Below are 25,172 nucleotides of genomic sequence, written 5' to 3'. Positions count from 1 at the left end.
ATCTCAGTCATCTTTCATGTGCAGTGCCTTGGCCACTAGCCAAGTCATAAAGTCTATCAGACTTTCTGAAAGCTGTTTTTTGGTCTCTGGGTATCCAGCCCACTGTGATTTGTTTAATGGTTTGACGTTGCTCAATACCTCTTCTCTAGGCATTGTAGATTGTCTCATTATATCAATCTCACATAGTTTCTTGAGTTTCTATCAAGCATACAAGAAAATTCTTCTTTTCATTATTCTGCAGATACTCTGCCTGCATTGTGAGCTATCTATCACCCAAAGAAAAGAGTAAATCTAAAGAGTTTCTCTTTATCTGCATCAGTAATTTCACATCTAGCACTGAAGTTTTTATTTTCATGTAGCTTGCTCAAGTGTTCCTTTTTCTCCTATTACATTTTTCATTAAAACGATTTCTGTTTCTTGGCATGGAGTCAAACTAGAAATAATTATTGACTGATTTCTCCATCATTAACTTTGAGAGTTTCTTGCTTGTTGCTCAGCCGTTTGTTTGTAGATATATTAATTACAGAATCTATTTCACATACTTTTTTCTAGTATTTGTTTTAACATCTCCCGTGTCTTCTTGAAAAACCTAGAATCTATCAGCCAGATATATAACCCACCTTCTGTGAAATAAGACAGGATAGAAAATTCATGGTTACACTGTAACAGTCATTTGATCTATTCCTCTGTTTATCACTCCTACAATAGGTGATTCAATCTCAAACTCAATTCTCAGTTTTGTTCCAAAGTGGAGATTTTCAGGGCAGTATGAAGCTTTATTAACTCTTTCAGCTCACTGGGATTCCATTATAGTTTGTGCTTTAATGTATGAGAATTAAAGACTTGGTAATAGTGTGTATTTCTAGTAGCTCATCAATATTAATTGCATTTTCATTCACTCATTAGATTTATCTGGGGGTACTCACTGTTATAATTAAGTTGCTTTTAGGTGTACTAAAGGCAACTTAAGTGCCTTAGGTGTACTCTAAGGGTTTAAAAGCAATACTTTCTGAAGGTGCCAGGTTGGTGACCAGAGAGTAACCAAGACCCTGTGAAAATTGGACTATTATATTGACCTCCATTTCACTATTTTTTTTCTCATTAATCTTTATTATGTACCTATTATATACTACATTTAGTGCGAAGCAGTAAGGGTATATAAATATATGCTAGCTTTTTTAGCACTGTTAGTTGAATAGTAACAGACATATTAGATCTTCCTGCAGTGATTTCTTTGGCTCAACAGGCAGCCAATTAGCACTCTAAGACGTAGAACTATAACATCACAAACAAGCTATTTGCGTATTTCAGTACTAAATTAGTTTTCCTTTAATTCAATGAAAGTAATGCTAATGATAAAATCTGATGAGTGAACATGCATTCTCAAGCATTTTCTTTTATCTCCAATTCATTTTATTTTCCTTTATCACTTTTCTTCAACATTGAAAGGGACTCATTAAGGAAAATACAAAGATATTAATGTAAAGATTTAACTGATATAAAGCGTACTGTCCAAGGTACAGGTACATATCAAATAATTTTAGTTAAAATAATGGCACTTGGGAAGCATTTTAGAGTATGGTAATCTCGAAGCTTGATAAACTGGAAGAGCCATCTAGATGTAGTTACATACTATCTTCACTCAGCACACTTACAATAAAGAAAACGAAAGATATTTAATTTACCATTGTATTAAGAAATATTTTATGTTCAACAAAATTTTTACTTTAACATTGGGATTGCTTTTTAATTTATGTTTTTTAATAATTCCTTCTAATGACACAAAACCTTCGCTTCAGTTATATTCACTAAGGAATTTCATTCACTAAAAAGCATGTACTAAATCTGATTTGTTAAAAAAAAATCCTGGAATGCCTGGGTGGCTCAGTGGTTGGGTGCCTGTCTGTGGCTCAGGGCGTGATCCTAGGTTCTGGGATCGAGTCCCGCATTGGGCTCCCTGTGAGGAGCCTGCATCTCCTCTGCCTGTGTCTCAACCTCTCTCTCTCGGTCTGTCTCTCATGAATAAATAAATAAATCTTTAAAAAAATCCTTTCCATATTCAGATAGATGAATCTAGTAGTTATGAAAGTATTTCCATAATTTAAATTCAGCCAATCAGTCATGGTACTATTTGGTGTAGTTTTGTTGGACTCTCTAGATAACTTAGGTAATTGGAGAATTACTGCAGATTCTCTGGCAAAGGTGTTTTTATGGGAATAGTGAAGAACTCAGAAGAGTTCTTCTCAATAAATAGTGCAGTGGAACTTGTGAGGTGCGATAGCAAATATGTGATGGCAAGATGAAGGAATTATTGACACAATAAAAGGAGGGAAGGAAAAAATGTGAAAACGTGACTCACTATTTCATATCAGGAGTTTTAAAAAATCATTTGAGCAACATGCCAGCATTTTATCAACAACCTGTTAGCCTTGAAGTACATTTCTTATAAGTCAGTTTGATTTTCAAGCATTTTGCCTTACCGTGCCAGCCTTATACCTGGCCAAGAAGAGCTTAGAGCTTCTGATATGGGCCTGATTTCTATGAGGGACTCATTCTGGCTCTTCTCTGGCTATAGCCTTTTCTTCAGGCCCCTGGGGAGAGTGCTGAACCTAATGAACACCTATCTACATTATAGCTGCCTTAGAGATTCTCTTCTACCCGAAATGAGCCTCAGTTTGGTTCCATGGCCTATGCTAGCTTCCTTGCTAGTGTTGAGATATTTTTTTAAATTAACATTTGTTAAATGAGGCCCTTGGGTGAATACTGAGCCACAGTTTAACAAAGACCACAAGGGAAAGTGAAATAGAGAAGTTTATTACTCACAGTACTGGAGGAAGAACACAGCATGCCTTAAGTGACCACATGGGGAGGTCAGGGCAGGGTGTGGGCAGAAAGCAAGCAGCAGACTTGAGGTACATGTCTTTGTTAGGATTTGTGGGTAGAATGCTTTTGGAGTTCCCAGGCTAAGGCTGGATTGGTCAATTTAAACTAACTATGAGACATTTTGGTAAGCTCTAGGATGGTCTTATCTCGAGGGTGCATAAATGAAGGAGTTGAGAGGCTGAAGAGACTGTCCCTCAGCAGCAGCATAGGGAAAGTCCTAACAGAGACTTACCCTTGTTACTATGTAGGCTGTCATCAGTGGCATGCACTTGAGAAAGAGGCTGGTGTCAGTTCAAGGGGCCTGCGAGCCACTTAGTTTACAGACTAGATGCTGAGGCAGCAATAGAATAGTTTAGTTAAATCCTCAACAGCCAATCAGTCTTCTATAGCTCAGACCACCCATTTAGATCTACCTCTAATCCCAGAGGGTTGTTGAAAGGGAATTGTTGATTGTAGAGACTACAATATAGACTGAACTTGGATGAACAGCCTAGAGAGTATATGCATATGTGAATGGGAGGCTCATCCTGATGAAAGAAGGACCTAGAGGGTGGAAAGAGAAAAGGGATGGACTGTGAGCCTTCTTGATAACAATAAAGTGGTATTTATCAAAATGGGAGGATAATAGATGTTTTGCTTAATAGTTTGATAAATAACAAATATCTGGACATACGGTATATGATTTTTTTGTTCCTTTCCTGGGATTGCAAATGTTAAGAACTTACCCAATACAATTTTCATACAACCAGAAATGCCATAGAGTATAATTGCACTTCTATTTTACTTGCTACAAAAAATAATTCAGAAACATTGCTAAGTAAATTATTATACAAAATTTCCACAACGTATATTTTATATTTTTGAAAGAGCTTTTTAAATTTAATTAAATATATCTTTTAATCATATATCCCTCATGCTCAATTTAAAAAAACAAGTGAAAAGAATTCATTAAGATATGCCTAAATCTTTTCTTTATTCATATTCTGGAATTTTAAATCCAGTTATTGATTAATTGGTGTATCCACATCTGTGTTTTTCTGTACAGTATTTTCCTCTGTGATTTGAAGAGCTTCAGTAATGTAGGATTTCTGAAAATGTACTTTTTATTTTCTTTAAAAGTTCTTTTAGGCTACTGACATCTCTTTTATAACATTTGATATTGCCATATTCTTTGTATTATTGTCAACAAAAGAATTGCAGTCCAAGCTAGCATATGTAAAGGAAATAGAATTTTCATTATAAAATTCCTTTAACCAACTATGATTACAGAACATGTTCTAATTTAGGAAATATTAAAACACAAGTATGTGTATATACATACGTGCACACATAAGTGATGAAAAAAGTTCATTCATTTATAATGTTCTTAACAACATTGAACCCAAAAAACCCCAACAAATGCTTTCCTTTAGCCAATCTCTATTATCTCAACTTTGAGTTTTAATATTTTTTCTCCTTTACCTTTACTTTTCTTCTGCCTCCTTCTCCTTCCTTATTTTCTTCACATATTATAAAGGTCATTAGGGACATTTATTTTATTATCATGCATGATACTTTCATACACCTGATTCATTACTGTTAGGTACTTGGAGATATTGTTGAAAATGCCAAGGTTCTCGTCATCAATAGGTGTTGAAAATGAAACCTATAGCTTATCCAGCTACATTTTATTGTACAGTAAATTGATATTTCACAAGGATACTATATATAGACAATTATATTAAACAAGTAAAATGATGTATTAAAAGTGTTTATATTTTAATTAGTAAAATTTCCCTAGGTAATTTATTTGATTATATGCCAATTATGGGTTTTATAGTATTGAAAGGAATCTTTCATCATTTTTCCACTGTTTTATGAGGTTAAACCACACTAGTCTTTTTAAATTCCTGTTAATCACCATGGCACTGCTCTGTTTTCCTGTTGCATGTATGAGTCCTTTCCCATGAAGTTTATTCCTTTAGAAATCCTCATTCCTTTGCTAGATCTCTTCTCTAAATATGATTCCTCTTTGGTAAGTTAATTAAAAATTAACATTTGAGTTTTGCATTTTTGTATCCAGTTATTATGAACAAAGATGATACATATATTCATGTGAAGGTTTCTGTGTGAATATGAGTTTTAATTTCTCTAGGATAAAAGCCCAGTAGTGCAATTGCTCTGTTTTAATTTTATGAGAAACTGACAAATTGTTTCCCAGAGATGTGGCAAGCAAAAATTGAGACCCCAAATTCCCACCCTATAAACTCTTCCACTTGAGTACCAGTAACAGCTGTGAATATGATGAGAAATATTCCTGTGATATGGTCAAAGGAATTTTGAAGACCTAATTAATGTCCCTAATCAGTTGACTTTAATATAATCAGTAGAGAGGTTATCCCTATGTGGATCAGACATAATTAAATGAGCCCATGTTAAAAGATACTCAAAGCAGAGACTGATCTCTTGGCCTGAGGAGCAAATGGGCATATTGCTGAGTGGGCCATGTCACAAAGACCCAGAAGTGGCCACTAGACATTGAGAATGCTCTCCAGCCAAGAGCTAACAACAACAACAACAAAAAAAGAGGATATCAGTCACAAAACTACATATGAATGAATTTCTCAAACAACCTAAGGGAGATTGAAAGTGCTTCATTCCTTGATTCAGGGTCCACATTTAGGGAACACCTTAATTTCAACCTTTTCATACCCTGAGTAGAAGATCTATAAAATAAAATATGTGGCTGGATTTTATCCTCAGTTCTTGGGACATAACCTTTAAGCTCTTGGAATTTGCTAAGTGATAGGAGTGTCTATTATTCATCATGAGCCAATCAGATTGCACCAGATAATGTATGCTAGGAAGGTGACTTATGGTGGGACCCTAGGTAGACAATGCTAAGGAAATGGCTCAAGATGGGGTTTGGTCAAGACAGAAAGACCATGTGGTCAAAGAGTTGAGGCTTTAGGGATTAAAGGGGGCTGGCTTTAACTTGAAACTTCTCCCTGAATAAAAGAAGAGTGAAACATAGAAGACACTGGCCTTTTAGTTGTGCTACCTGAGGGGCCAGTTTCTGTCTTGCTTCACATGGAGTGTTGATGGAATAGCCAAAAATAAGATACCTAGAGGCAGGTGAGAAAAAAATAACATGGTAAGCTGCTTGCTTGCGGAAGGTGAGATGGCTCTGTGAGATTGAGAGAAAACAGAATCTGAGGCTTCTCCCCCAAGAAAGAGATAAAGTGTTGAGTATGCCTGCTATGGCCCTGATCTATCAATGAGCTGTTGGAGGAAGTAGTTTGTTTCTTTTTACGTGGAATGCTGAAGGAACTGGCATAATTTAATGAGAGCAACTCAGAACAAAGAAAAGGCGCAGGTGGCTTACTGTACCCAGACTGGCTCAGCAACAGAGAGAGAAGGTACAGAGTTAGACACCTGGACAAGGAAGGAGGGATAGAAATAAAGCATGCATCCAACATACTGGCCTATTGTACAGCAGTCAGACACCAGATGGAACAAGAGATTATGGGCTCCTAAAAGGAAAAGAGGGATCCCTGGGTGGCGCAGCGGTTTGGCGCCTGCCTTTGGCCCGGGGCACGATCCTGGAGACCCGGGATCGAATCCCACGTCGGGCTCCCGGTGCATGGAGCCTGCTTCTCCCTCTGCCTGTGTCTCTGGCTCTCTCTCTCTCTCTCTGTGACTATCATAAATAAATAAAAATTAAAAAAAAATTTAAAAGGAAAAGAAACCAGTCAATCCTTTGTTCAGTAATTTATATAGAGAAGTCCAGAGAAGACACATATATACAGAAAAGGCTTGAGAGACTCCTAAAATCTCTCCCTGGATTGACAGGTGAAGATTTTCCTTGTCAAAGATGGTAGATAAGGACTTGGAGAGGTGGCTATTTTTTCATATGCACAGACAGCAACACAAAGATGTAAGGAACACAAAGGATCAGGAAGCCATGACACGTCAAAGAAAAAAAATAGAAATCTCCAACAAGAGACCTTAAAAAATGAGATCTATAAATTGCCTGACCAAAAAACAAAACAAAACAAAACAATCACTTTAAATGAGCCTAGTGCATTAAAAGGAAACATAGCAACAGTAAATGAAATCCAGAAAATGATGCATGAACAAAATAGAAATATAAAAAAGGGGGAAAAAAGAGCCAAACAAAAATTCTGTACCTAAAGAATACTGAACTGACAAATTTAATAAACAGCTTCAACAGCAGACTCGATCAATCTTAGAAGGAAATAACAATCAGCAAAGTTGAAGAAAGATCATTTAAAATGATCAAGTTAGAGAAGCAAATACAAAAAAGAATGAAAGAGTGAAGAGAGACTAAAGGACTTATGAGAAACCATCAAACAAATCAGTATATACACAGTAGGAGTCCCAGAAAGAGACAAGACAGAAAAAAAAAAAGGACGGAAAACTTATTTTAAAAAATAAAGGCACAACAAAGGATCTGTACTTGGAAAACTATAGAACACCCATGAAAGAAATTGAGGAACACAAAAAGAAACGGAAAGACATTCCATGCTCATGGATTGGAAGAACAAATATTGTTAAATGTTTATGCTCCCCAGAGCAATCTATACATTCAATGCAGTCCCTATCTAAATACCATCAATAATCCTAAAATTTGTATAGAACCAGAGAAGACTCTGAATAGCCAAATGAATATTGAAAAAGAAAACCAAAGCTTATGGCATCACAATGCTTCACTTCAAGTTCTATTACAAAGCTATAATCACCAAGACAGTATGGTACTGGCACAAAAACAGACACAGATCAATGGAACAGGATAGGGCGCCCAGAAATGGACCCTCAACTTTGTGGTCAACTAATCTTTGACAAAGCAGGAATGAAAATCCAAAGGAAAAAGACAGTCTCTTCAACAAATGGAGTTGGGAAAATTGAACACCCACATGCAAACTCATTTTATGATGTTGGCATTACCCTGATACCCAAACAAGACGAGAACACTGCAGGAAAAGAAACCTATAGGCTAATATGCCTGATGGACATGGGTACAGAATAGTCAACAAAATGCTAGCAAATTGGATTCAACAGTGCATTAGAAGTATCAAACACTGTGACCAAGTGTGTTTTCTCTTTGGGATGACAGGATGGTTCAAAATATACAACTCTAGTCCTTGGGAGTTTTTTGAGTAGACAATTATATCACCATGTTAATTTTTTTTTATTTTCCCAAACTGTAGATCTTTTTATTTCATTTTTTTGCCTTATTGCTCTGTCTAGGATTTTCTGTACTAAATAGGATGCTGAGAGCAGACATTCCTGTCTTGTTTAAAGGAAAGTCCTGAGTGTTTAACCACTAAGTATAATGTTCAAGCTTTCTTATTCCTTACTGATTTTCTGTCTACTTTTTATGTGGGTTATTTGTAAAAAAAATTTACTATGATTTGCCTGGTTCTCTTTTCAGTTCTGTTTTTTTTTTAATGTATTCAGAAGCTTTGTTATTAAGTTCATAAACATTTAGGATTGCTTATTTCTGGTGAATTGCTGATATCACTAGTAAATAGTGATCATTTTATCCCTAATAATATTTTTTTCTCTTAAATTTATAACATTTTATTTACAATAGCTGCATTTAAATGGGATGATTAGCCTATTTGAGTTTGATTTGGCTACGATATGGTTAGATTTGTATCTATCATTTTGGGCTGTGTATGTGTGTATGTGGTTTCTTTATACCTTTGTCCTAGTCTTTCTTTTTTAACTTTCTTTTGAATTAACTGAGTTTTTCATGACTGCCTGTTATTTGCTTTGTCCATTTATTAACTGTAATTCTTTGTGCGTGAGATAGATTACTTTAAATTTCCTAGTATACATTTCTACTTGTCATAGTATGCTTTCAAATAATATTGTGTCACTTAAAACTTATGTAAACTATAAAATGAATATTTCCATATATACTTTCCCATGCTACATGTAATTTTTATACATTTCTTTCTACATATGTCATAAGTGCCATAAAACATTCTTATTATTTGCTTATAAACAATTATTCTTGAAGGTAATTTAAATAGGAAATTATATTTATTCACAGATTTTTAGTATTCTTCATACTGGGTTGTTATGTGTTAATATTTTATTCTAATAACTTCTATTAACATATTTCAGGGCAGATCTGTGGGTAATGAAGCCTTATAGTTTCTGTATATTTGAGTCTTTGCCTTTGTTTTGCCTCTGTTTTGCCTTTTTACTGGATATGAAATCTAGGTTGACAATTTTCTTCTTCAGTCCATTCAATTGTTGTTCTATTTTATTTTGTATTACCTTGTTTTAATCCTGTAATTGTTCTTCTATCCATAATGTGTCTTCTTTCTCTGATTACTTTTATGTCCTTCTCTGTGTCTCTGGCTTTGAAAAACTTCATGATCACGTGCCTTCATGTAACTTTCTTTGTATTTCTTGTATTTAGAGTTTGTTGAGCTTCTTGGATCTGTGGGTAAATGATTTTCATAAAACCTGGGGAAATTTTTGCTCCTATTTTTCCTATTCTTCTACCTTCAATCTGGCAACTCCCTTTGGATGTGCCCTGGGCACTGTCTCCAGGCAGTCAGCTGAGATGTTGATAGAGGTCTTATTTCTATCTCTCAGAAATCACTGTCCTACACTGACAGAAATTATCTACTTTTTTTGAAAGCCATTAACTTATATATTGTGTTCAGTTTTTGAGGCATTTTAGGAGGATGGCTAAGATATTGTGGCCAGAAGGTTCTCTCATCTTTTTAAAATGATTTATTCTAGGAATGCCTGGGTGTCACCGTGGTTGAGCGTCTGCCTTCAGCTCAGGGTGTGATACTGGAATTCCAGGATCAAGTCCCCACATTGGGCTTCCTGAATGGAGCCTGCTTCTCCCTCTGCCCGTATCTCTGCCTCTCTCTCTTTCTGTCTCTCATGAGTAAATAAATAGAATCTTAAAAAAAAATACTTTATTCTGAATGGTTCTCCTCAGGATTTCCATCTTACTTGTTTATTGATTCACTCATTCTTGTGAAGCATGATGCATTATTAGATGAATTTGAAGTACAAAAATAACCTCTGATACTTAAAGTCCTGACATGAAAATGCACACTCACTTTAAAAAGCTTTTGTTTTGTCTTCCAAACTTACAAATTGCAAAACATTCCAAGAATCCGTTTTTGTGCAGGGAATCTCATTTCATTTTACAGATTTAAAAAGTCAGATATGTAATGATATGAAATGTATAACTCCTGAACATTTCCTCTCATGAACTTTTCAGATTTATTTTATTTTATTTTATTTACTAAATATTTTATTTATTCAATTGAGGCAGAGAGATAGAGAGAGAGAGAGAGAGAGACCATGAGCAAGGGGAGAGGCAGAGGGACAGGCAGAGGGAGAAGCAGGCTCCCCAATGAGCTGGGAGCCCGAGGTGGGGCTTCATGCCAGGATCCAGAGATCATGACCCCAAGCTGAAGGCAGACACACTTAACCATCTGAGCCACCTAGGAGCCCCTGAACTTTTCAGATTTATATATGCAACTGTCTTCTTAACATTTTGGGTTGGGTACAAAATACAGATTTTAAATTTCATTAAAAAGAAAGGGAAGAAAAGGAAAGCTAAGGAAAGAATTTAAGGGAGGGGAGGAGGAAAGAAAGAGAGAGGAAGGAAGGCAAGAAGGAAGGAAGAGAGGAAGGAAGGAAGGAAGGAAGGAAGGAAGGAAGGAAGGAAGGAAGGAAAGAAGAAAAGAACACAATTGTAGATTACATACTCTGTCTCTGCGTATCTGCTCTCCTATTAGCTTTTCTGTCTTGGTAAATCCCGAAACTGTATATGCAGCTGCTTGGGTGGAGGAGGTGTGGAAAAATCTTACAGTTCATTCTTCTCTTTCCTCCAACCTCAAACCATATCTACTCTAATTCCTAATATATCATGTATTTGACCAGTTTTTATTTCCTATCTCAGTAGGGTCTTTTCCTAGACTATTTCAAGGATTTTGACATTGGTTTACTTCAGTTTGCCTACTTCTTTACTTTTTGAGACTTGCATTTTCTCTCCCGAACACTCCCTAAACTTTACTTTATGAACTTAAATTCCTCACCAACAACCAGAACATGCCTCCCCATTTCTCATCAATCTTCCTCACATTTGCTTATTCCTAATCATGAATCATAATATGACTTTTGCTAACAAAACTTACTTGAATCCATTCTTCCTTTGACTTATCTCATTTCTGGACAACTGAATTTGTTGATTTCTTCAGTTTAATCCTTTTCTGAACTCAGAGATTTTTTTCTTTTCTTTCTTTCTTTTCTTTCTTTCTTTCTTTCTTTCTTTCTTTCTTTCTTTCTTTCTTTTCTTTCTTTTCTTTCTCTCTCATCTGCCTGGAACTCCTTTTCCATAAATCTCATACAGATGTTTAATTTAGGTATTATCTTCTCATTATTAACAGCATCAGAACTGGTGAATTCATACTGATCTCACTTTGATTATATAACATTCCATTTTTGTGGGAAGAGAAAGAGCATAATTTTGGAAATGGTTATTTGAGATAAGAAGGCCAAAGATATAAATTATTCTTGGATATCCATTTATCTTCTGTATTCATCATAGTAACATCTACAAATGCTTTAATCAGAAAAATTACTCTACTAGTAAAAGTAATTATAATAAAATGCAATCATTGGAAGCAATTTCAGTAAATATAATGAGTGAAATCCTTAATTATACATTTGAAAGAGAATAAAAAGTTTTTGGGTTTTACAAATGTGAAAAGTAACAGCATAAATTACTCTATTTTGAAAAAAATAAGTTAATCTATTTTGAATAATAAAAGTCAATCAAACTGCTTAGTAAGAAGATAAAAATCATTAATAAATTTCTCTATTATGTATACAATGGAATATTACTCAGCTATTAGAAATGACAAATACCCACCATTTGCTTCAACGTGGATGGAACTGGAGGGTATTATGCTGAGTGAAGTAAGTCAGTCGGAGAAGGACAAACATTATATGTTCTCATTCATTTGGGGAATATAAATAATAGTGAAAAGGAAAATAAGGGAAGGGAGAAGAAATGCGTGGGAAATATCAGAAAGGGAGACAGAACGTAAAGACTGCTAACTCTGGGAAACGAACTAGGGGTGGTAGAAGGGGAGGAGGGCGGGGGGTGGGAGTGAATGGGTGACGGGCACTGGGTATTATTCTGTATGTTAGTAAATTGAACACCAATAAAAAAAAAAATAAATAAATAAATAAATAAATAAATAAATAAATAAATAAATAAATTTCTCTATTATGGCTTCTCTATAATACTTTGTCTTTAAATAGGCACTATAAAATAATTTTTAATTTTTTTTAAAGATTTTAATTATTTATTTGACAGAGCACACATAATCAGGAGAAGTGGCAGACAGAGGCAGAGAGAGAGGCAGGCTTCCTGTTGAGCAGGGAACCCAATATGGGGCTTGATCCCAGGACTCCGGGATCATGACCTGAGCTGAAGGCAGATGCTTAACCCACTGAGCCACTAAGGTGTCCCTAAATTTTATTATGAAAAAATTAGATGAAAGAAGACTAATATGATTCCTTATGTGAGCATCACATAGCTTCAATGATTATCAACTGAAGTCTAACATTATATTATTTATATCTTAACTGCTTCTATAAACCATACTTTTACATATGTAAAAGCTTAAATATGTATCTTTAAAAAAGAATTTCTTTAAAAAAAATAATGTCATAATCATATGCAAATTTTAAAACCGTATCCTTTAAAAATCATTGTTCTTATGTTCCCATTGTCTTAAAAATTCCATTACTTTCATTTTGTTTGAACCAAAATTATTGTAATTTATATATACATGCACATGTTCACACTACACTCATTTATCTTCAAGTTTTGTCTCTGGTTTTGTTTTGTAATTTATTTGTTGACAAAATCTTTTTCCCATAGGATCATATGCAGTCTGTATGTTATTGATTACACCTTCATACTATTTTGGGGACATTTCTCTGACATCTGTGTTTCTGTGTTTTTAAAATGAGTAGCTAGATCTATAGGTTTCAACAGAATCAGGTCTAACATTTGGGCAGGACTATTTAAGTAGTATTATAAGTAGCATTTAAGCATATTATGTTCTTTCATCAGATACTAGATGGTGTATGACTGTCTCCTTTTGTGATGTTATCAGTTGCGCTAATTGATATCTATATTTCCTTTTCCATGATAGGTTTATTAAAGGGAATTTAATTTTTCTTAAAAATGTGAATCATAGTTCCATGATAATCATAGTACTTTTGGCAAAGTTTATTCATTAGAGTCAGTACATTTAAAGGTACGTTTAAACTTAGCTCTGATAGAATTATCATGAATTTTGAATGGAAATAATATTTATATCCTGTTTCAACAACTGATTACAATAAATGCATTTCTTTAAACATGTTTTATATAAAGATGTATCATAAAATAAGGATGATTTACAGTACTCAGATGAGGCAGTATTTTAAAACTATCAGTGGGATATCTTTCACATGTTAGAATTTAATATTTGATTTAAATAAATTTTTAAAATATTTGGCCATAGCATATATAGAAAATACACTCAAATAATTTTGGAATTTGTTTATAAAGCCCAAATCTAATAAGATGCAGTTAGTGTTATGGAAAATGTTGTTTCTCTTAAAGTTGAAGAAATTCTTTGCAATGAACTAGACCTAACTTTTTAATGCTCTAAGCAGTGACTTTCCAAGTTATCATTTCAATGAGTGGCTGCACTAATAGGAGAGTGCATATTTCTAAGCATGATACTAAGCAAAATTGTGACGTAAAATATAACTGCCACACTTTTTTAAAGTATTGTTGATAATCCCATTTTTTATGCAAAAGTAGCTCTTTTCATTTACTTCTATCATAAGGCCTTTCTTTTATTTCTCTAAACACACTATTCTACACCAATATGTATTATGTCACCACTGAAGTTTTCTTTCTTTTTTTGTACTTTTTTTCTAGAGTGTCCTGTCACACTAATAATACACACACGACTCAGCATGTTCAGATTTATATTCTGTAATAGCTAGTGTGTATGTTCTGATCTAAACAAAGTAATCTTTGGTATTTTTGACTTTATACTTTATCTTCCCATTTATTTTTTTAAAAAATTTTAAAAAAGATTTTATTTATTCATGAGAGACAGAGAGAGAGAGAGAGAGAGAGAGAGAGGAGCAGAGATAACAGGCAAAGGGAGAAACAGGTTCCACACAGGAAGTCTAATGCAGGACTCGATCCTGGACTCCAGGATGGTGCCCTAGGCTGTAGGCAGGCGCTAAACCGCCAAGCCACCCAGGGATCCCTATCTTTCCATTTAAATTTAAAAACTATTAGGCAATTTTCTATGAAAGTGACATATTTATTATACATCATGAAATAATGCATATAATTAATTTGTCTTTAAATGGAAATCTTTAGGATGAATTTCTTAATTATATAATCTCATTTTAGCTTTACTTTTATGTTTAGCGGATATTAAGGTTTCATATAAACAGTAATGCCGTGGAACAATCAGCAGAAGTGTTTTAAACTGTGTAATCTACCAGTTGGTGACACTAATTTAATAGCAATCATTGAGGCTGGCTTATATAAGGGACTATTATAGTTAGCTTTATGGGAAATAAGTTATACCATGTACTACCAGGTTAATAATGGATGATATGCTAAACTATTTGACTTGTCTCTCTTAATAAGTACACTTGGTTTTGCAAATAGAAAAAGCTTCTAAGTCATCTATCCTATCAAATCTCCCTACATCTTGAGTAGCTAGCTACCTGCTATGTGTTATAACTTTTTGTACATTTTCATGTTCCATTTTAAATTCCAGTGTAGTTAACATTTTTCATTATTGTTGATATCAGGAATATTATTTATTGTGGAAATGAAATCCTTTTCATATTTGTAGCAAATGTTTATACTCATTATACAACTTCTTGTTTTCTGGTATGTTTTAAAATCTGTACATTTTTATTTAGTAAAAGGTACTTGTCTTCTATTTTTGTATGTTTTCTGTTTTGCTAAACATTTTCCAACATTAAAAAATAATTTCCATAGTTTTTGTAATTTTATTTGAACTATCAAGCTTATTCCAAGTCTGTATTCAAATGAAGGCTTTTTCTGGCAAGCCAAGAAATAAAGACCCCAGAAAAAATTTTGTAAAATTACCTTTTTCATTTTCTCCTTCTATTTGGCGTTACTTTCCTATGGCTATTTCTTTTTCAGTTACATTCCACATGTGGGCAAAGAAAGTTTGGAAGATCCAAGATTGCATAACCCTTCTTCTAACTAGTGATCCTAGAGGAATAACGACCCTCTCTTTCCCATAAAATATGTATCAGATCTCAGTAAAAACCCTAATTTGCTTGATTTGGTTCACAAAAGGAAGAGAGGACCTCTCAGTCACCCTAGAAAATCATCACTCTGAGGCAAGTAGTGGGTGTGGGAAATCTGACAGGCAGTCCCAGGTGGACCATATGCACTGAGAGAGAGAGAGAGATGGGCACAGAATATGCACATACTTAGAAATGTTTCTGAGAGCTGACATTTTGTTTGACTAACCCTGAAATTCATACTATTGTTTCATCATATAAAGGAATAAAGACCCCCAACCAAATATAAACAAATTATATCAAGATATTTTCAGATGAGATCCTTAAGTGTTTCGAGTGGTTCTACAGGGAAGAGTGCATCAGTTAGCATGTAGTGTTCTATGACTGAAAAATCACATTTTCCTCCCACTATCTCATTTATTTCTTATCGTTTCCATTCTGTACTGAAATGCCCATCTCTTTATATACATGTTCACCTTTTTCACTGGAGTGTTTATTTTTAAAGTTTTTGTCTTTGATAATTCCAACAACTGGGACCTATCTAAGACTAGTTTTGTTTATTACTTTCTCTACTGATGGTACATCCATTTCTTGTTTCTTTGTGCATTTTGTAAGTTTTGGTTGAAGTTGGATATTTTCTGTAAGCTTAAAACACTTAGGAAAATCGTATCAATGCATGCAGACACATTTCTTTTTTCTGCCAGGTTTTTACTGTGGGTTGTTGAGTCAGTCTATTTCAGAATTGATCTGGGTTTGGTCCTGTTGTTGCTATGGTTATTTGCACCTTACCACAGGCTTCAAATTCCTCTAATGTTACCTTGTTTTTAGTGTGGGAGTTGGATTGCTTAAGAATTTCAGGGATGTTGCTCTACCCTCAGTTTTAGGTCTTCCCTTTGTGACTACTCTTCGAGAAGATTACTCATGCTTCTAAATTTCCTCAAGGGTAAATTGTGTTGTCATTTAGTACTTGCTAGCCTAAGGTTTGGGGTGGAGACGGGCCTACAGTAAATTTCCTATTGTCTTGATTTAGCCTCAGACTCAGGCAGACCTTGTATCCCTGAGTCATGAAGGTGAGGTTTTCTCAATGGTCCTCTCTGTGCTCCACTTGTAGGGTGACTTGAATGGACTGAAGCTAGATTTCCTCGTTCACCTCCTAGGAGTAGCGGGAGTACGTTTCTGATCCCTTCTCTCGGCTACAGTGGACCTTAGCCTGAGTTCCAAAGGCAACAGTGTTTGCGATTCTTCTCCCAGTATCTTGAGGCTTTGCCTCATGGGAAGAAAGTAAAGAGGATCCTTCTGAGGTGTGTCTTTCCCACAGCATGTGCTGCTCCCTTCCTCTATGTTTATACAACAAGAGATTCTTGTTCTGGCCCTTCATCCTGATTCCAGTCTTCCTCGTGCATAGCTGTCTTAGTCATTCCATGCCGCTATAATTAATCATCATAGCCTGGGGGCTTAAATAACAAACATTTTTCATAGTTGGAGAGGTAGAAAAGTCCAAGATCAGGATGCTGGCATATCTTGTGTCCTATAATGGCCTACTTCCTGATTTGCATCTGGTCTTCTTCTCTTTGTACCTTTACAAAGAGAGAGAGTGAGAGAGTGTGTGAAAGAGAGTGAGAAAATGAGTGAGAGAGCTCTCTCATGTCTCTGCTTTTAAGGGCACTAATCTCACTCATGAAGGCTCTACTCTTTGGACCTAATGTACCCCCAAAGGCCCTGCCCCCTAACAGTATCACATTAGGGTTAGAACTTCACCATATAAGTCTAGGGGTGACATAAACATGCAGTCCATAACTACCCAATTAGGTTCATGGACAATAGCTTGGGAGTGAATGTGGATCTTGGATCTGAGGTTCTCAGGGTTTTATGTATCCTCATAATGGCCCACATTTGTCTTTAATAATTTTTTGAAAATATAACCTGCATTATTTGTAGCAGTTTGTATATCACATGGCATCTTCTGGATGTATGCAAATGCTTGTGATTGGTAACTCCTTGGAGTTGACTGTCTTCCCTTAGATTTCAGATTTTGCCTTGTCCTTATTTCTTTTTTCTGAGAAGTTCAAGAAGAGTTTTGCTTTTTTAAAAGTTATCTCGTATTTTTTGTTGAATGGGTGGGATTAGCATACTTTCTAGTTTTGTTTTGTTTTGTTTTATTTCCATCTATGGCGAACCCAGAATTTACCTGCTATTTTAATTTATTATTATGAATCATTTTAATTTACAACGTTTGGGTTGCTTATTCATATTTTCCTCAAAATATTTATTGAACAGATAATTTTATAAAGTCTATGCTAGTTTTAGACAGCATACAAAAATAAATATAATCATTGTTGGGATAATGGGAAACTATTGCTCACTCTTAATGTTTTCTTTTTTTTTTTCACATGGAGGACATACCATTAGAATATCTTTGATATCTCCATTCCTTCCTCCTTTATTTATGGGAAGATGAGTGGTATTTTGTCAGTGACTTTGAGAGTAGACCTGGGAATGTGTAGCTCAGTCCACTATTTTTCTCTAATTTTACAAGTCAGATTACTGGGAGCCCACATTTTGTTCTTCAGGACAGATTTTTTTTTCAAGCTGACTATACATGGTAATATCTGAAATAATTCCAAAGCTACCTATCATTGGGTGAGTAAGTTTTCTATGGGATTCGGCATTAGAATCTGTCACTGCCTTTCAACTGTATCACCTTCATTCACAAAATAAAGCAATAATATTAACAATAATAAAAATTCTATTTTATATTCTGTATGCCTTATTATTCTTTGCCTATCTCAAGTAGATTTCTAATAAAGATAGATAGAAAAAGATATTACTTTCAAGTCCCTTCAAATAATAAGCAGCAGCATTATGACAGCCATTAATATTTTTTGATTGATGTATTTGCTAAGACCTCAATGCAATATCTAAAATAGTCCTCACAATTGTTATGAGGCTGATAGGAATATTTTTTCTTATGGTATATTATGGCCACTTATCTTAGTATCATCATGACTCATAATGATAACCTTTTAAAAATTCCTACCTCATAGAATTTTTAGCCGATCATTTCTATTTATTCCTTTCTGCTCCATTGCAGCTGTTTTCAACATGTGTACTTATTCCTTGCTGTATAACCAGTTATCAACACCTTAGTGGCTTAAAATAAACAATAATTAACTCATAGTTTCTGTGGATTGAAAATCTGGGTGAACCTTGACAAGAGGCCTCTTGCTCAGGCTCTGTCACAGGCTATCACTTAGTTGTCACCTGGGACTCCAGCCTCCTCAAAATGTGCCTGGGGAAGGATCTGCATCAAGCTCACTGACATGGTTATTGGCAGGTCTCAAGTTGTTCTTGACTTTTGGCCTGAGATAACAGTTGATTGCCTCATGGACAAGGTAGCTCACAACATTTTGAGAGAGAAAGGGAAAGGGAGAAAAGAGAAGTGGGGTGTGGGAAGAGGAGGAGGGTGCTAATATAAGTGGCATATCATCTCTGTTGCCATATTCTATGCATTAAAAGCAAGTGACTAGGTTAAGCCCACACTCAAGGGGAAAAGATTATAGAAGTGCACGGGAGCTAGGAAGTGGGACACATGAAGTGGCGGCACTTAGTGTAGAGGAGTTTTAGAATCGTCAACGTTTGAGGTGCAAATGGAGCTATGAATAACAAGATTGGGCTAGAGAAATATAAATAATTATGTCATAGATGGTGCACTTAAATGTTTCACAAAAAGAAAGGCTATGGTTTAATTTGTGTTTTGCCTTGATCATTCTCCCAATAGTATGAAAATTTGATGTAAAAAGGTAAGATACACTGAGAGGGAGGATTACTTGAGAAGTAGTAGTTGTAGTCCCAGAGATTCAAGATGAAGACCAATTTAAAGTAAGTAATCAACTGTAAGGATAATTAGGTGAAAAGGTATTTGAGAGAGACTTAATGGGAGTCAGTCAGTTGTTGGCTAAGCTTATCGATAAAAGTAGAGATCTGGACTACTTCTTGAATCTGAGTTTTATGATTGGGTGGAAATTGATGCCATTGCATAGTTAGCAAAAGCAGGCATGAGGTAGATTTGAGCTAAGGAATAGGTTCAGGGTCAAAGAAGAGAAAATGAACTTACTTTTTCTCATGTTGAATTCTTGTTATCATTAGCACATCTAATAGGAGGTGTCCCACAAATATTCTGTTCAGATCTCAAAACTAGAGATCTGAATGTGCTGGTTAGTTGCATAGCTGTCATCTTTACATCTTTCTCAACTTACTGAGGAAAATTAATATATTTTATTAATCTTTGAAGCTTCAAATGACTGATATATCACATAAGTTGTAAGTTCTTATGCTTTCTTTCTCAAAAAATAAGTTACAGTGAACTCAAGTTTCTTGTACTGTTCTAGTATTCTTATATTTCCTATGGTGTGGAGGTTGCGAATGCCTAAAGTTTTAAATTGGCATAGAATGCTTAAAATTATGGTACCATATTTGATTGAAGTATTCATGATTGTCGAATTATAATTATAAAAATAAGGTCATGGGAAAAAAAATAAAAACTCTTTTTAGTCCTTAGTGGCAGATTGATATGTGACCACTCATTTGAGCAAAGAAATTTCTACATTTCTTCATAAACTGAAACTAATGTGGTTATTTATATGATGAGGTAGAAAGTAGACTTTAAAGATTTTGATTCAAATTCAACTGGAATAAGACATCAAATCAATATATTGAAATTATTCTATCATCCATCTTTTCTTGAATGGATTATATTGTTTTAAAAAAAGGTTAGTTTATTTTTTCAGTCATTCTGATTAACTAACAATCTTGCCAAAAATGGAATGCCATGGCTAAAAAATCAGTATACTCAACTCAAATGTTCAACATTATTCTTAATACAAATAGCTTGTAATACCCAATAAAGTCACTTTTCTTTGACATGAACTAAAATATCTAATAAAGGGGTGGCAAAAGCACTAAAATGAAAGCCATCATTATATTGAGTTAGAAAGAGATTTATTTAACTGGTTAGGATTCTCACTAGAAATAACTGCATTCAATTTGTTAATAGTACTGTGAGGTTTTTTATAGGCTGCAATTTTTTTAACTGTTCCACTGATAGTTCAACATTCACAGGACTAGGTTTAGTTCCACCATCAACTCGCTATGTGAATTTCAAATTTACATTTGGCAAACAACAGGAAATTACTTTACCTACAGTGCTTATTCTGAAATATAATTTAGGATATGGTGTTTATTCTTCTGTTTTTTAATAGCATCTACTGAGAAATCACTTTTACTGGGAATCCAAACAACTGGAATTTATTTCATGCTCTATAATTTTATGAGAAGCAACTGAAAATAAAAAGGCTGATACCATGACTGTATCCATAAAAGGAACTTAGAGACTATGGTCAGTACAAAACCTATATTAATGATCCTACTTTTGGCAACAAAATACTGGATGTGTATGAAACAAACACATGCATATTAAAGATGCCTATTACTGATTGAACTATTAGAGGAAGATGATAACCTATTTTCTGAGAATTTTGGTTCTGGCATCTAACTGCCCAGATTTGAAACATTATGGCTCACTGTTAATTATAGCATTAAATGCAGGTTATATTACTTTAACTTTAAAAAGTTGTAAAAAAAAAAATATATATATATATATGCATACACACATATTTGATCTTGAATTCATTAGAAATGTTTATTCATTTTTGAAAAATAAACATAAAATAACTGATAATAATCATCTCCATTTTATAAGTAATCTCCATTTTATAAGTAAGGAAACTGACATAACCATGGTTGAGGAGCATCCCAGATTTATCAGCTAGTATGTCTACAACTATGTTCTCACACTGACTTAGTCACCATAGATACCTAGCATATTTATTTTATTAAGAACACTGTTGTACCTGTATTACTGCAGAATAGGAAATAGGGCAACCTAGATATCTCATAGGACTCAAAGAAATATTCTGTATCTAGAGAATATAGTCTGAATTGAAAATTATAAATATAATTTCTGTATCCAAAAGGGATTACCAAAATAAGAATTGGGGTTTTAGTTGATGATAAATTTAATGCAGTTATTTTAGGTGCTATTTACTAGAAAATACCAGATAATCCTAAATAGCTATTGTCATTATTATTCTTTGGGTATACCTAACTCTGCTGTTTAAAAAAAAAAAAAAAACTAAAGTAAATTTGCATTTCTCACTCTTTCCTTATTGGAGTTAATGAATTACAGTTATAGATTCATTGCATTTATGTAGATCTCCCTCTGATTATTTTTCAACACTCTGATGTATATTTTATTATTTTCATGTCTAAATGTCGACTTCAGTGGCCAGTAGACCCATGGAATACACATGCAGCCTGTACTTTCTCTATGGTTGTTCAGGAAGTCTTAATACATTTGGTTTTGTTTACTCATTTGTTCTAATTATCTATAGATATCTGCATTTGTGGACTTGCTCATGTTTCATTTGTATTGGGAAATAGAAATTCTATAGGTATACATATATACACACATATATATGATGAAGTATTACTCAGCCATCAAAAAGAATGAAATCTCGCCATTTGCAATGATGTGGATGAAGCTAAAGCATATTACGCTAAGCAAAATAAGTCAGAGAAAGACAAATACCACATGATTTCACTTGCATATGGAATTTAAGAAACAAATAGTTGAACATCGTCTATCTCTTTCATTTTCACCACTTACAATATAATGATTATGGTTTCAAATTCCCCCTCCTTTTTTTAAAATTAAAAATAGGGAGCATTTTTTCATGAATGATGACAATGGCACTCTACCATAGTGATCTTCCTCCAAAATGCTCGTAGCCCTGTATTATCATAAGGAAAATACCTGAAAACTCCCAATAGAAAGACTTCCTACAAAATGCTTGAGCCGATACTTCTAAAATAGTGAAGGATTTCTAAGAATCAGTCATAGTCAAGAGGAACTTCAGCAAGATGACCACTAAAGGTAATGTGGTATGGTGGATGGGACCTTAAAACAGAAAAAAGTACATCAAGTAAGAACTAAGGAATCCTGAAAAAAGTATACACTTTAGTTAACAATAATGGTTGGTTCACTATTTATGCATGTTAGCTAACGATAATATTGGTTCATTAATTGTAACAAGTAGACCATATTAATGTAAGATGCTGATAATAGAAGAATTTCAATGTAGAGTATATGGGAATTCTCTGTAGTATGTTTACAGTTTTTCTCTCAAACTTCAATTGTCCTAAAGTGAAAAGTATATTTTTTTAAAAAATAGACTTTAGAATGTCTTTGGTTTTGGTTTTGCTTTATTTTCACGTTCCTGAGGCTCCTACTCTGAAACTTTAAAACAACGTTAAAAAGTCTGCTAATAAGTATATAGATCAATCTCAGGTAAAATAAAAATTGATGTTTCCATATCACACATGCTTAAAAGAATGAAATGAAATTTCCCAAAGTGCAGTGTAAGACGGTTACTTAAATACTCAGAGTTGCCCTTCGTAGACTCTGAAAGAGAGATTAGCAGGAACATAGATTGCTAAACTGCCTCACTGCACTGATACTCCATGATTGACTTCCTGTGACAAATAGTAAATGAGATTTTCTTTTTCAGAGACTACAATGCCACAGTGACTAGTTTTTCTGCCCCAAGCATTGTAGGTAACCCAGAAGCCAAAATAATCTCTCTCTCTCTCTCTTTTTGAGAAAGAAACATCACTTTTATTTTGTCAACAGAAGAGATTAATTTCAGCACAGCTGATCTCCATGAATACATTTTCCTTCAGACATTGCCAAGGTCAATGGAATTTGACTTGTCTGGTACATTTGTGCTGGATATACAGTTTAAGCCTTCCAAAAGCAAATATAACTTACAATCTATCAAGGTTACTTTTTAAAGTTCAAGTTGAATATTTCTATTTTGAGCTCAGCCTTTGCAAGCTCTGCTGGTTTTTTCTCTTTGCCATATCCCTTGACTTTTTTTTAAATGTACCTAAAATTTCTGATTATATTGATTCAGATTTTATAAGGGAAGTAGAGATTATTGGATCAAGATGGTGAATACCTATGTGCCCTGAGCTTCTAAGCATAAACTCACATTGATGTTTATCTTAATTAGAATAATACTATAATGAAGAAATTAGATTTGTCTATATCTGGAAGAATGGGTGATTTGGTGGACTTTGTAGATCATGTGCCTTATGTGATTGGTCTATGTATACTTTTAAATGGATCGCATCAAACAGTATAAAAAGTACAGTAATGAAATAATGTGCACAGCTGAAAAATAAAAGTCTTGAACTTATATACTTTACATCATTTAGTTTTAAGCTAAATTTAAAATTCTAGATATTTATCTTCACATATTCAATCCATTTGAAAATACCTCTAAGTTTTTGTGATTTATGATTGGTCTGGATGAAGGGCTCCATTGAAGCTGTTTCTCCAAAGTCTCCAATTCCCATATACTCAGTTAAAACAGTTATGAGCTTTGACATATAAGAGTTCTGTTGTATATCTAAAGAGTAACGGGATCCCTGGGTAGCGCAGTGGTTTAGCGCCTGCCTTTGGCCCAGGGCGCGATCCTGGAGACCCGGGATCGAATCCCACGTTGGGCTCCCGGTGCATGGAGCCTGCTTCTCCCTCTGCCTGTGTCTTTGTCTCTCTCTCTCTGTGACTACCATAAATAAATCAAAAAAAAAGTAAAATAAGATTGGGTCCATCTGGGGTGGTATATTAATAAATGAATATTACTTTATTTTCAGTTAAAAAACCTCTTCTTCGATACATGGACTTCTTTTCTCTATCAATGCACAATATAAACATTTTACAGTGTTCATTTGGAAATGATGATCTGCAATAATATAAATGTGACATTTTTAAAAATGGGAATTTCAGGCACTGAAAGAAGATAATATTACAGAGGTTAATCATACAAATAATTTAGCTTTCTCCTTGTTTCTTTCAAAACATCTATTACTCCTCTCCTTTCCTTTGATGATGGAACTTTTCATTTATTTTGAGAATCGTCCCTCCTGTACACTAATGTGATCTACAAATGCAACCTTCAATATAGGAAACATCATGGTAGACTTCTGAGACCGGCCAATGTGTGCCATCCCCATTTAGTTAAGAAAAGGATATTTGACCAAAACTGAAATGGTCAGATTTATTTTAACAAATTGAAAGGGATACAGAAAATGGTGAAAACTTTCCATAAACATTATTTACAGTAAATCCTAGCTCTTCTAGTGTTTATTTGTGCTACTGTGTAGAGACCTCTTTCAAGAGAATGGAATCTACAGATAGGCACACATAGACAAAAGACAGATGAAATATTACTGAAGAACAGTTTTGTTTGGTTTGGTTTTCCCTTCAGGAAATTTTTGGATCCTTTCTCAAGTCTTGTCTAAGATTATTTATTGCTTGAGCTTCTTAGTTAGATTTTGAATATGTTTGATTTGGATTCCTGTCATTTTTATTGGAAAATAACTGATTCATACCTGAAAGTATGAGGATGGCTACTTCCTTGACCTGTGGTCTTGGTCCTTTGTGTGTGTGTGTGTGTGTAGAGTAATATTGCATGTGACAGTCTATGACAATTAACTTACAGGAAAAGGGAAAACAGTTAGGAAAAGGGGCCTACAACAGTGCTTCTGAATAAAAGGACAATATAAACTATCTCACTAAAGAGAATACCACCTATGCTTTATAAAATTGTTTAGAATGATTGATTTTAGAATGAGAAGCAGAGTGTGCTCATGAGCAGAAGAGGGGCAGAGGGAGAGGGACAAACAGACTCGGTGCTCAGCACCGGCCCAACACAGGGCTCAATCTCACAACACAGAGATCAAGCCCTGAACTAAAATCGAGTTGGACATTTAACCAACTGAGCCACCAGGCACCCCTCACCTTA

General features: G+C 34.5%; 1 long non-coding RNA gene across 2 annotated transcripts in view; it reads left to right on the top strand.

Moving 5' to 3' along the window:
* Window positions 1–22,157, top strand: part of LOC144283923 (uncharacterized) — a 57,702-nt gene extending 35,545 nt beyond the window's left edge. The window contains exons 3-4 of one of the 2 annotated variants that reach the window (XR_013352418.1): window positions 20,505–20,641; window positions 22,025–22,157. This is a non-coding gene — a long non-coding RNA (uncharacterized LOC144283923). Of the gene's footprint in view, window positions 1–20,504; window positions 20,846–22,024 lie in introns of those variants that run through there. The other variant, XR_013352417.1, reaches the window with a different exon arrangement.
* Window positions 22,158–25,172: the final 3,015 nt, after the last annotated feature.

The sequence above is a fragment of the Canis aureus genome, chromosome 15 (assembly GCF_053574225.1).
Source record: "Canis aureus isolate CA01 chromosome 15, VMU_Caureus_v.1.0, whole genome shotgun sequence".
Classification (NCBI taxonomy): Eukaryota; Metazoa; Chordata; class Mammalia; order Carnivora; family Canidae; genus Canis; species Canis aureus.
Note: the sequence above shows the minus strand (reverse complement) of the source record. Positions and strands in the feature narration are given on the sequence as shown.